Source organism: Anopheles nili, chromosome 3 (assembly GCF_943737925.1).
Source record: "Anopheles nili chromosome 3, idAnoNiliSN_F5_01, whole genome shotgun sequence".
Taxonomy (NCBI): Eukaryota; Metazoa; Arthropoda; class Insecta; order Diptera; family Culicidae; genus Anopheles; species Anopheles nili.
In genome coordinates this window covers 40,885,140-40,896,264 of record NC_071292.1, presented here as the reverse complement: position 1 = coordinate 40,896,264, position 11,125 = coordinate 40,885,140, and positions in this window count along the sequence as shown.

Below are 11,125 nucleotides of genomic sequence, written 5' to 3'. Positions count from 1 at the left end.
TAACGGGCTCTGAATGATAGGAATGCATTGAACATATTAGAATAAACATATTAGAACATGGAATAACCATCTGCACGTCCTTAGCACTTTATGTGAGAGAACGCCGAGAGTGCATACGGTTGCGATAATAGCATAAATTGTATTGAATATGGCATAGGAATGCAAACAACTTATTTTCTTACAGTAGTTGTAATAAATGTGCGGGGCATAATTAGAAAAATTGTAATATCATCATTGATAAAGAAAATTGAATCAACTAGTTTCACAAGAAATTTTAAAATACTGAATGTAGATAATGTGAAGAACAATGTTCTACAGCTGATGGGTTTACAGTGAACTCAATGAAATTATGAAACAATGGATTTGGTCTATCAGCAAACATGTAATTTTGATGATAATGCATGCTACATTTCTTTTAAATTTTATAAACTGATTTCGGGGAATTTTTGGAAAGCCCCATAAATGCATTAAAACCATATTTCAGTCGGTATTATGCACAGTATGAAAATGATAACCTCTTTGGTTTTGTTTTTGTAGTGGGCATAAGATGCAAATGAAATATAGCGGTTTATAAGACTACGAAGAGTATAATTCGGTTCTCAAATCAGGTTTATGTTCTGAATTTTGTGTTGTAATAATAAATCAATTTTTTCATTGCACATGGTATGCAAAGCGTTTATATAGAATGGTATCATTTTAAAATATTAAATCAGATTTTGAATTATTGATTTTTTTATATTTCGATCCAAACATTTTCAAGGATGGTATAATTCTATCAGAATTACATATTTCAAGAAAATCGTCATTAAATGAATAAATGTTACAGAAAAACAAGTCGCCATCGTAATTTTTTATTTTATTTTTTTGTCATACCAACTAGTACTGTTATTTATAACAATGCGTTTAATGGTATTTCTTCCTGTAAAATTCATCGTCGTTTATATTTGTAGTTGACGGTTATTCAGTTGATGCATTTGAATGAAATAAGGAAAATTTGTAAGAAAGTTTGTATAAAATTATGCTACTACAACGAGCAAAAATAACTTGAAACATTGCTATATCCAGTGTATAAGTGAAAAGTGTATTCGAAACGTAGCAAGCCGAATTAGTGCACCACGTTTTTATCAATGTGACTGTAATAATAGTTTATAAATAAAGCAACGATGCATGTGCTAGGTGCGGAAAAAATCATTGCAAGGCGATCTCAAAAGGCAGACATACAAATATAGAAAAAATGAGCAAAAGGAAGTATAAGAATAAAAAGGTGTTAGACAAATTTCGTGGTTATAAGTAATGGTGCAAAAAAGGAAAGCAAGATGCTGTAACGACACTGATGCTACAATGCCTGTAGTAAATAAATTTCACAATAATACGAACAAAATATTGCTATATCAGGTCGAGTTAAATTATGCCATGTTCACCGAATATCATTTGAGGATATTTTTGAAGCGCAAATATATGTAATATGTTGAAAACTGTGTGCTGCGTAACTTGTGAACACTGCTTTACCGTAAATATGATATAAAACATTGAGCCATAGCATCTCGGGGTACAATCTCACACGGTCCTCATAATTGAAGCTTGTTTTTCTATCAAAATAATAGCAGTAAATTTGAGTAATATCATAACGCAGAACTGTATTTTGTAACTGCCATATAAACTGTATGTAATGTCGATAATCCAGATATTCGTATGATGAACGAATCGTAGAGATCGCTTTGGCGGTTGAAATTGGTGAATAATGGTTGTATGTTATTTTGCACTCCATGTTTTTTTTTTGCCAAATTTGAATAAGCAAAAATGTAACGAATGCTACGAATGGAATGAGCTGCATTAGCAGTACATCTGATAAGCGTCGTTTGCTTATGTTTAATGATGTACGTAGGATTAACAGTATAATCTGTGTTAATTATTCTTTGTAAAGTATAATTGCGTATGGTATGGTATAAATTAAACGTTATATGCATCTCTCATTGGTGTAACGACGAATACAATGATGATAATAATAGCAGAGGGGAACAATTAATAAAATAAAAGTGTTACATGCGAAGATAAACAGGACGCTACTTAAAACTAGCCAGGTTTTCAACATGACAGGATTCCGTTTTCATTTCAATTGCACTGTTTTCCTGTCTACCAACAGGACTTATTCTAAATAAGCGAATAAACCACGATCGTTTGAAGTAGCACAAAAAACATAATTTCATCTCATTTATTTCGTTGTGTGATGAAAGAAACTGCAGTACAGCTACAAACACTTTTTGTAAAAGTAAAAAACGAAAGGATTTAGGTAATAAATGCCATGCTCGAAAGAATATGTTCGATTGTTTGTATCAGCTATTATAATCTAATAAAAAATACGGGAAAAATATATTGAAATACGCGTTCCAAATATTATGGTTTGTTTCTTTGGAAAATAAGCTTATCGTTAGAGCTGTTGTTTGTTTTACACGTAGAATTATCAGTCATTCACGCAATTGAAATGAATGATATCGAATTGAAATCGCAATTGAAATGATTGATGATTGAATGCATTCGCGAAACACTGGGCGATAGATTGAAGTTTGGATAAATATTGGCATAAAGAGCTTTTTCATACTCTTTAAAAAGCGAGATAGAGCAACTTTGGGGGGAGGAGACCGAAGTGTGCGATCACTTCAAACAAATCCTTAAAAAATATTAAAAATCGGTCAATAAAATGAAGAAACAGTAGTTTTACAGAAATTTTCTACATATGCATTTTATTGCAAAGAGCGTCTTCCTTAATTCCAGGGAAGTATCTAGATGGTTTGTGTGTAACAAAACCTCCTGAGTATAATCATAATTTCTAACATTACGATTATACCTAATAAATTACGATTTTTTATCCTCCTTAAATAGCATGGTACACCTCGCCACTCGCGTCATAAATCGTTTTCAACTAGAATCGATTTCAGATGTGTCCGAATTATGCACAAATGTTTTCCCAAATATTTTCCTACAATAAAAGAAATGATATAACTTTCTCCACCCTCGCCCTCCTCATTTTGCCACCTTCTCTGCTCTTTTTCTGGGGAACAAACAAGTATTGTCGCTCAGGGATCAAATCAGACCTTGTTAAAGATTTCTTTGACTTGAGATTTCACGTAGCCAGATAGTGAAATCCATCCTGTGTCCTGTATGAGAAGGAGAATGTGGAACTCAGGTGAATATTAAACCCGAAATCGTCGTGTATTTATGCCACACGCTGTGTCAGTCGGGACATAGCCAGATAGTCAAATCGCCTTTGTATTCTATGAGGGGAGGGGAGTTTTCACGCAGGTGAAAATTGAACCTAAAATCGTCGTGTATTTATTCCGCACGCTTGCGTCTGTCGGGACCGTTCGCATGAAGAGTAGTGGATAACAGTTGAGATAGTTTGCAGATGCGAATCAAAGCAATCGGTGAAAACAGATGGATAAAATGATAAGAATTCGTTGAACGGTGCAAAGTTAGGCAAGCATATTATATTATACAATCTGCATTCAAAAGCACATACAAGATATCATCATCTACTCAGGCAATTCATACAATTATTATTTATAACGATATGTATGTATATAGATCAATACAGCTTTAAAGTTCAAATAAGATAAAGTTTATTGTATAACAAATTCAGATATCTATTAGTGGCTTCAGTGGATAAGGTAAGCGTCATAACGTACTCAATGGACATAAAGATGTTAAAAATAAAAATAAAAAGAAAAACAATAATAATCCATCATACAACGTGTACCAAACGTTTTCAAATGAGATTGAGTTTGAAATTTGAGTTGCGATTGTGCGCAAGTTATTAAGTATCGTACAATCATATTGCACGCAAGCTATTTACGTTTTTAGGTTTTACCTACTACCCCAACTGCTTCCATCCTTTCACCGCCCATCCTCGTTATCTTCCACTGTACGCTGTACAAGAGCTCATAAAATATCACTGCAGATAGTATGGTTGTAATAAGAACCCCTCGCGAGTTCTCGATTGTAAGAAAAATGCATGTGGAAGCAAAGATGGCATATGAAAATAGAGCATGGTGCGAACGAAACGCATGAGAAGAAATTTACAAAGGTATCGAGATACTAGAAAATTGCACGCAAGTCACATAACAGACGACGAGTTTGACTTCTCTCTATTTGTGTTTTACCGCCCTATCCCCAAATCTTACGTTGACTGTCCGCTACTGAAACGCGCATTTCTGTTGTGAAAGTGTACGTACGACAAACAAACGAAAGAAAAAAAAACACCTCAAGCAGCTGACGGGAACGGACGAATGAGTGCTCGAGTGTGAGTAACGGAGTAGAGAAAAGAAACCGTCGCACGGAACGTACCAACAGCTACAAAAATCAAGTCCGTCGATGACGTGGAGAGGGGGACATCACTTGGGTGTACTTCGCACTAGGTTAAGTCAAACAGTACAGGAACATCTTTCGATGTGTTTGGGCTTGTGTTAGTTAACGGAGCTAAGCGTGTACGTACAAAAAGTACACTCGCGGAGACGTTAAGTTAAGATTGGGCGCGTCGTAGGAAAACAAGTGTAAAATAAAATACTACCAATAATGTGTAGGATTTATTGAGTTCATTGTTAAAAATATCGTATAGGAGGTTTGGAAGTGAATGCATACGATATGATTTGTACAGATTGTTAGGTGTTACCTCTTGGGTTCTTTTATGAAGTGTAGTTTTTTCCGGAAGTGTAATTGTTACAGAGCTATTACGTGAAAATACAAAGCCCTGTAGATTCAAACTGATTAATGAATCTGACTGTGCCGGGAAAATGCCAGCTATACATCGTGTGCACCATGTGTATTTTGACGAAGTATAGGATTCGAATTCCACACAGAATGTTGAAGTACATTGTACTTAGTAAATAGTGAAAAGTCTTTGAAATATGTGAATTTTGGCAGACATCGTAGCAAGATGGCAACAGTACGGCTTTTACCATCTAAAGTTAATTATCGCAACCTATCTAGCAGAGTTCCAACTAGACTTGAAGGGTGGTTAGACGTATTTGGTAAGTTTATTCTGATCGTTCGTGCTTGTTTCGAAGCAATAATGTGTTGGATGATATGTTCCATTCGGTTTTCGTGTTTAAGTTACTAACTGAAATGATACAGCGGGATATTATTTTTTTTTAAATTATTTTCGTAAATTAGTTTTTACAACATAAAATCTGATGCTGTTGCTAACGGTAAGCAGTATGGGGCAAGGAAACACAACGTTGCTTTATATCCAGATGATCTAAATTTATCTTTACGTTCTTTGTCGTTGTTTTATCGAAAAATTTCTCCATATTCAGCGCTCTTATTTCTAAGATACTGTTTAAAGCTACGTATCAATGAGCTGTTAAGCTGTTTGATATAGAGCTTAACATTATTAAACGACAATGGCCTTAGAGCTCCAGGTTGGGAGGGTTTTTTTTATTTAGCATTTTTTATTTTAATTTACTACCGGTTGTGATATTTTATACAATCATTAAAATAAACATTATAAATCAAATATAATCAATTGCATTACTTTCTCATGTTAATCATGTAGATTTATTCTAAAATTTTGATGTTGATTTATCCTAAATGCTGATTTATCCTCATGTTGATTTATTCTAAAAATATAAAATATAATTTATATTAGTATAAAAAAAATGATAAAATACTCGTTGCATAAAAGCTTGCATTATTTTAAAACAATGAAACTTGATGGCTTTTGGTATCGCCTACTGTGCAGTTTAACCTACGTCATATTAATCCAGGCTAGCGGTAAAAAGATAATTTAAATTGTATCAAGATACGACCCAGTTACACCGTGGGTTTATTGGACTGGAAAAAATGAACCACTACCTTAAGTGAACCGGAATCCGCTTATAACATCCGGAAAGTTTATTTTCGTATTTATTGTGCTGTTGTACGTTATATAGATGTAAATAAATGTGATTAAATCAGTCGCTTCCTTTATATATATATTAATTTTCTAGTCGAGATTGTTACTTAAGAAAGCTTTTTTAAATAACGCAACATTTGTTTCTTCTTTTTGCACAAAAATTGTACCAAAGTTATTGATAATGGAATATTTTTTATGAGTTCCAACGTTGAGCGTTAACGCCAGAGGTTGTCTGCTGGCATTGTCTTTTGGGAATTTCAAAATATAAACAGAATCTGTTTTTTTTTCTCCAACACGTCACGTCACCAAACATTTTCTAGGTTAATTGTACTATGATTGGCGGTCTCTGCCCGTGGTAGTGTGCAATTCCACCAGAGGCCATTGAATTTGTTTTGCTGGAAAACACTGGCGAGATGTAGTCTCACATTCATCGCAAGATCTTTTGGTTTGAAGCTCAACTTACGTCTCTTTTTCACTCTCACGCTTGACTACTTCAACTGTTTGTAAAAGCACAACGCTTTTGTTGCTAGTGGAAAAGAGACTCAAGCATATAAAGAACTATCTGAATTATATCGTGCGTTGTAAATGCTAATGATGTTCTGGGGATGGGACTAATCTAGGTTGTTCGTGGTACCCGTGAGCTCGGTGGGAACAAATTATTCTTGTTCATCTCCATCAAGCGTATAAATATGATACGCGTTGAAGCCTCATGGGTATTATGCAGTTTTGATATCTATTGTTTGGTAATGATTCTCAAAAATTAAAATATGAAGTTGAACAACCCCTTGCAACATTGCGAAGTGTTTGTTAATTTTATTCATTGAATAGATACTACGTTGATGGACTGATAGATGTTATTATGTGCATGTCATGAAAAATTATTTATATATATATATATATATATATATATATATATATATATATATATATATATATATATATATATATATATATATATATATATATATATATATATATATATATATATATATATATATATATATATATATATATATATACATTTATATATATATATATATATATATATATATATATATATATATATATATATATATATATATATATATATATATATATATATATATATATGTATATGTCAACGAAAACAAATAAACTTAAAACGTGATTAAAATTAAATCTTTCAAATATGTCGATGAATTTTATGAGATGAAATGAGAGCTAAGAGAAAAAGGTTATTTTAACATGACGATCATAAAGTTAGGGCACTGTTACACAAAAGTGACTTGAAAATCTGCAAAAATAAAAGAAATCGAAAAGCTTGTTTAAATTTATTTATTTATCCAATTATCTAATTTCAGAGTCGGAATGTGTCATGGAAATTAAGTCAAACGTTCACTGGCGATCTTTATATTGTGTACTGTTGCAAAATGAACGAACGCTGACCGCGTATTGTAAAGATGAGCAACTTGTAAGTAGAAATGTGTACATGGAGAATATATTTGTTGTTATATATGATTTTTTTTGTTGAAAATTTGGAATTATTCACTCAGAAATCGATAGAACGGTCTTTTAGAACTTTAATTTGTTTTTAAATCTCTAGCAATTTTGCTGTTACTTTTATACTATATTGTTTCTCTGTATCCTTTATTAAATCGTTAAAAAACAATCCAATATATCGTAATATTCATTCAGAAATTGGCAGAACAAATAATTTGATTAATTTATTTCATATTCGAAACTACGCTATATATCTGTATTCTTTATTGATCCGTTAAAAATCCACGACATATTACGGAAAATACGTATCGTCTGCGATTTGGTTGAAATTTGGCACATATGATTTTTATAGTTCCATCATATTGTGTCTAAGATTGTATCAGATGAAAGTATGAGAATGCAGATAATCATATACAACCCTCCCGGAATTTAAAACAATGTTCATATTTCCATACCTCAATCGATTTTGCTGAAGTTTGTATAGAATAGTAGGAATACGCATCTTGACTATTTCTTATATTGAAATGAGGTGGTGAAAAAAAACTGAATGTTTTCATCCTGACAGATTAAGTATTTAAAAAGACTTTTTAGAAATATATACATAAGTATTTTTGGATTAGACTTTTTAGAAATATAGAACAGCTAATGTGTGAGTTTTCATGCTAAGTTATGTCTGTAAATCTAAACCTTAGTAAGTTTAGTCGGTTTATAGTGTTAACACTGCCATTTACATCATATATTGTGTCTATGTATGCGATATCGGATGCGAGAAGATGGTTGGTGAGTATTTAAGTTGAGGCTGCGTGTGAGAATGTTTAGAGTGGCCACATTTCTCATCAACAATAAAAGGTACACTTTTGCGTGTATTAGCGCAAAATGGAAATATACTACATGAGATCAGTCTATAAAAATCATCTTACAACAAAATAAAAAATTGCCAAATTTGCGCTAGATTTTTCACGCATTACACACTATATTTCCGTACAAAAGTCCTATCTAACTAGTGCGAAAAAAAATGGTTGTATGTAAATTAAATTATGAACATCCCTGGCCAAATACTACACATTTCTAAAACACACAAACAAATCTTAGTGCGTTTACACCTTTCGATGAACAAGCCCTTTGTAAATTTAATTAGTTTTGGCATATGTGTTTAGTGTTTTTTTCATGAACATGAACCACAAGAAAAAGATAAGTCTAAGAGTACTTTTTTGGAGAACGCCGAACGTTCAGTTAAACGGCTCTGGCAGATCTTGATCACATTTTTATGACAGATCTTGATCAAAGTCTGGCAGAAGATTGGGAATAGTCGAACCAGTGTGAAAAGCATATGATTTATTTCTTCAAAATCGCTGATGGTATTCCATATAGTCCCTATACTCTGAGCGTATCCTCTATGCTCTGAGGGTGAAGTTACGAATTGCATTGACAATTTTGTCACGATCGTCTGCAGGAAAGCAGCGGGTCTCCCGAAACCAAAGTGCAAAAACTTCACAAATTACTCTCCCTATAGTGTTGGCGATAGTTCCGTTATAATCATTTCCTTTATCGGTTACCAATGTGTAGTCAACGTGTGACCAAAAATGTGTAGTCAACCAATGTGTCGTCAACGTGTGACCATAGTGTGGTTTTGTTTTTGATGTGCTACCCGAAAGCACCGCAACGCTAAAATATTTTGCCTTTTAATGAGGTTAGGCTTATTAAAATTGAAAATTAAACGATCGCCCGCACGAGTTCAACTGCATCAGTCGAAATTCGGCACTCATGAGAGATGGAAGTGAAGAAATGGATTGCAAGTAGGACATCACCTAGATTATGTGATTTGGTATTTACTAAGGTCTTCCGGATAGTCACAGTAACTAATGCTGAACATTAAATTAGTTGGATCAGTTTCGTCTAGTCATATTTTTGCCATATTTCGTGACAAACAAAATGCAAACTAAGAAACAAAAATAATGATTTTTTGAAAACTTATTTGTTTACAATCCACAGAAAGACCAATTTGTTATTATTTAAATGAATTTAAATATCATTCAAACTCGGAGACTTATAAAAAATCGACTCACTCGATTTCACTTTAACTCCAGGTTACAGATCAAGTGGAATCGTACGAACGGAATTGTTTGAAGTATTGTGTTTGACGAACCAATAAATGCAGGCGAAATCGATCATATGACGGCAAACAGATGTACTCGATATCAAGAACAGATCAAGATGTTGTAGCTATGGCTTCCTAGGCGTTGAAGATTTCTGTAAAACTTATCTTGCTTTTGTAACAAACAAGGGGGTTTTTGAACCTCAACTGCCAATAGCACTTTCAACTCTTGGATATTCAAAATGACTCGCAATTGGTGTTTAGCTATGGCAGAAGGTTTGAAATCTATGGTGAAAAAAAATGGTGAATTGACATTTTCTTTTTACAGAACATGAATGATAAATCTGTTACGAATCTGATTTTCATGTTAAACCAAACCCTGGTACCTGTGCTTGAAAAAATCATGATACCTATGCATCTGTGTAATATAGATTAGTATCTCTAAGACCAGTTACTCTAAGGAATTGGAAGAAATTGATATGTTTTTTATCAGTGGACATTGAAACCTCATGATACGCATCACCTGTCTAATATGGAGTTGTACGTATAACACCAGTAACTTTAAATAATTGCCTGAAATGCAGTGCTTTTTTTCTATCCGTTACACAGGATCTATTAGACAGAAATTTTACGAAAACGTTTTCAAAAATTTTTGATCAACAAATTACTACATACAACTATACTTTCTTGGATAGATTTCATTAGTTGAATATGTTTAATGAATATTTTTCAATATTTAGCATTGTGGTTGAGCGCTAGCAAGCAAAAAGTTGTCCGATGATGCTTTATGATTAGTAATTCATACTGAACCCGGTACATTTCGAACTTTTCGCTCGTCCAACCGGTTATTGTTGACTCGGTGGACGAAATTTGACACATTTTCGCCTTTCACAATTTCATTTTCACTTTCCATCCACGATACAAATGGGAGAATCCAGCGTAATTGCATTAAGTACATTTTATGCGCTAGAAATTGATTCACATCGATAGAATCATCGATTCTATCGCATCGTGTGGTATGCAATTCCTCGATTTTCATCCAAAACTTCGACTGAAAATAACATTCCCCGTTCAATCGACTGTTTGTCGCTTCATTCAAGCGTGACCTATACCTCGTTCGAACGATCTCTGTTGACCATTCACTTCGGTTATATTAGCGTACCGACAGAAGTGGCATAGTAACGCCATCAATATGCGGGTGTTTAATGTATCTAAGTAAAATATAGAGACCCTTCCCTTGGTTGGATGTCGAAACAGTTTCTTTAGATGCAAGACCCAACTGATTTAATGTTTATATTATAATTAAATAAGTTTTACTACAAAACAGCTAGTCACCGAAACAACATCATGCATGCCATCAACATCAAGATGAGCTCTCACAATGAACCCAAAAAGGCTATCCATAGGTTGAAAAACAAAAAGACAATTAATGAGCTACGGGATAGCGAAGGTTATGCCTTGTAATTGAAATCTTGGCATCTCTCTTTCTCTGGTTGGCCTGCTTAAGATTGAGCACACCTTGGTGACATGGCTTAGTGAAGAAGAGTTGTCCAGGTTGTTCGGTCTAATCGTTGCAGGCATCTGTTCGACTATCCGACTATCTGCTTCACCTGATCCAGCCAGCAAACTCGCTGCGTTGGACTTGTGAACCTCATTCCGAACTA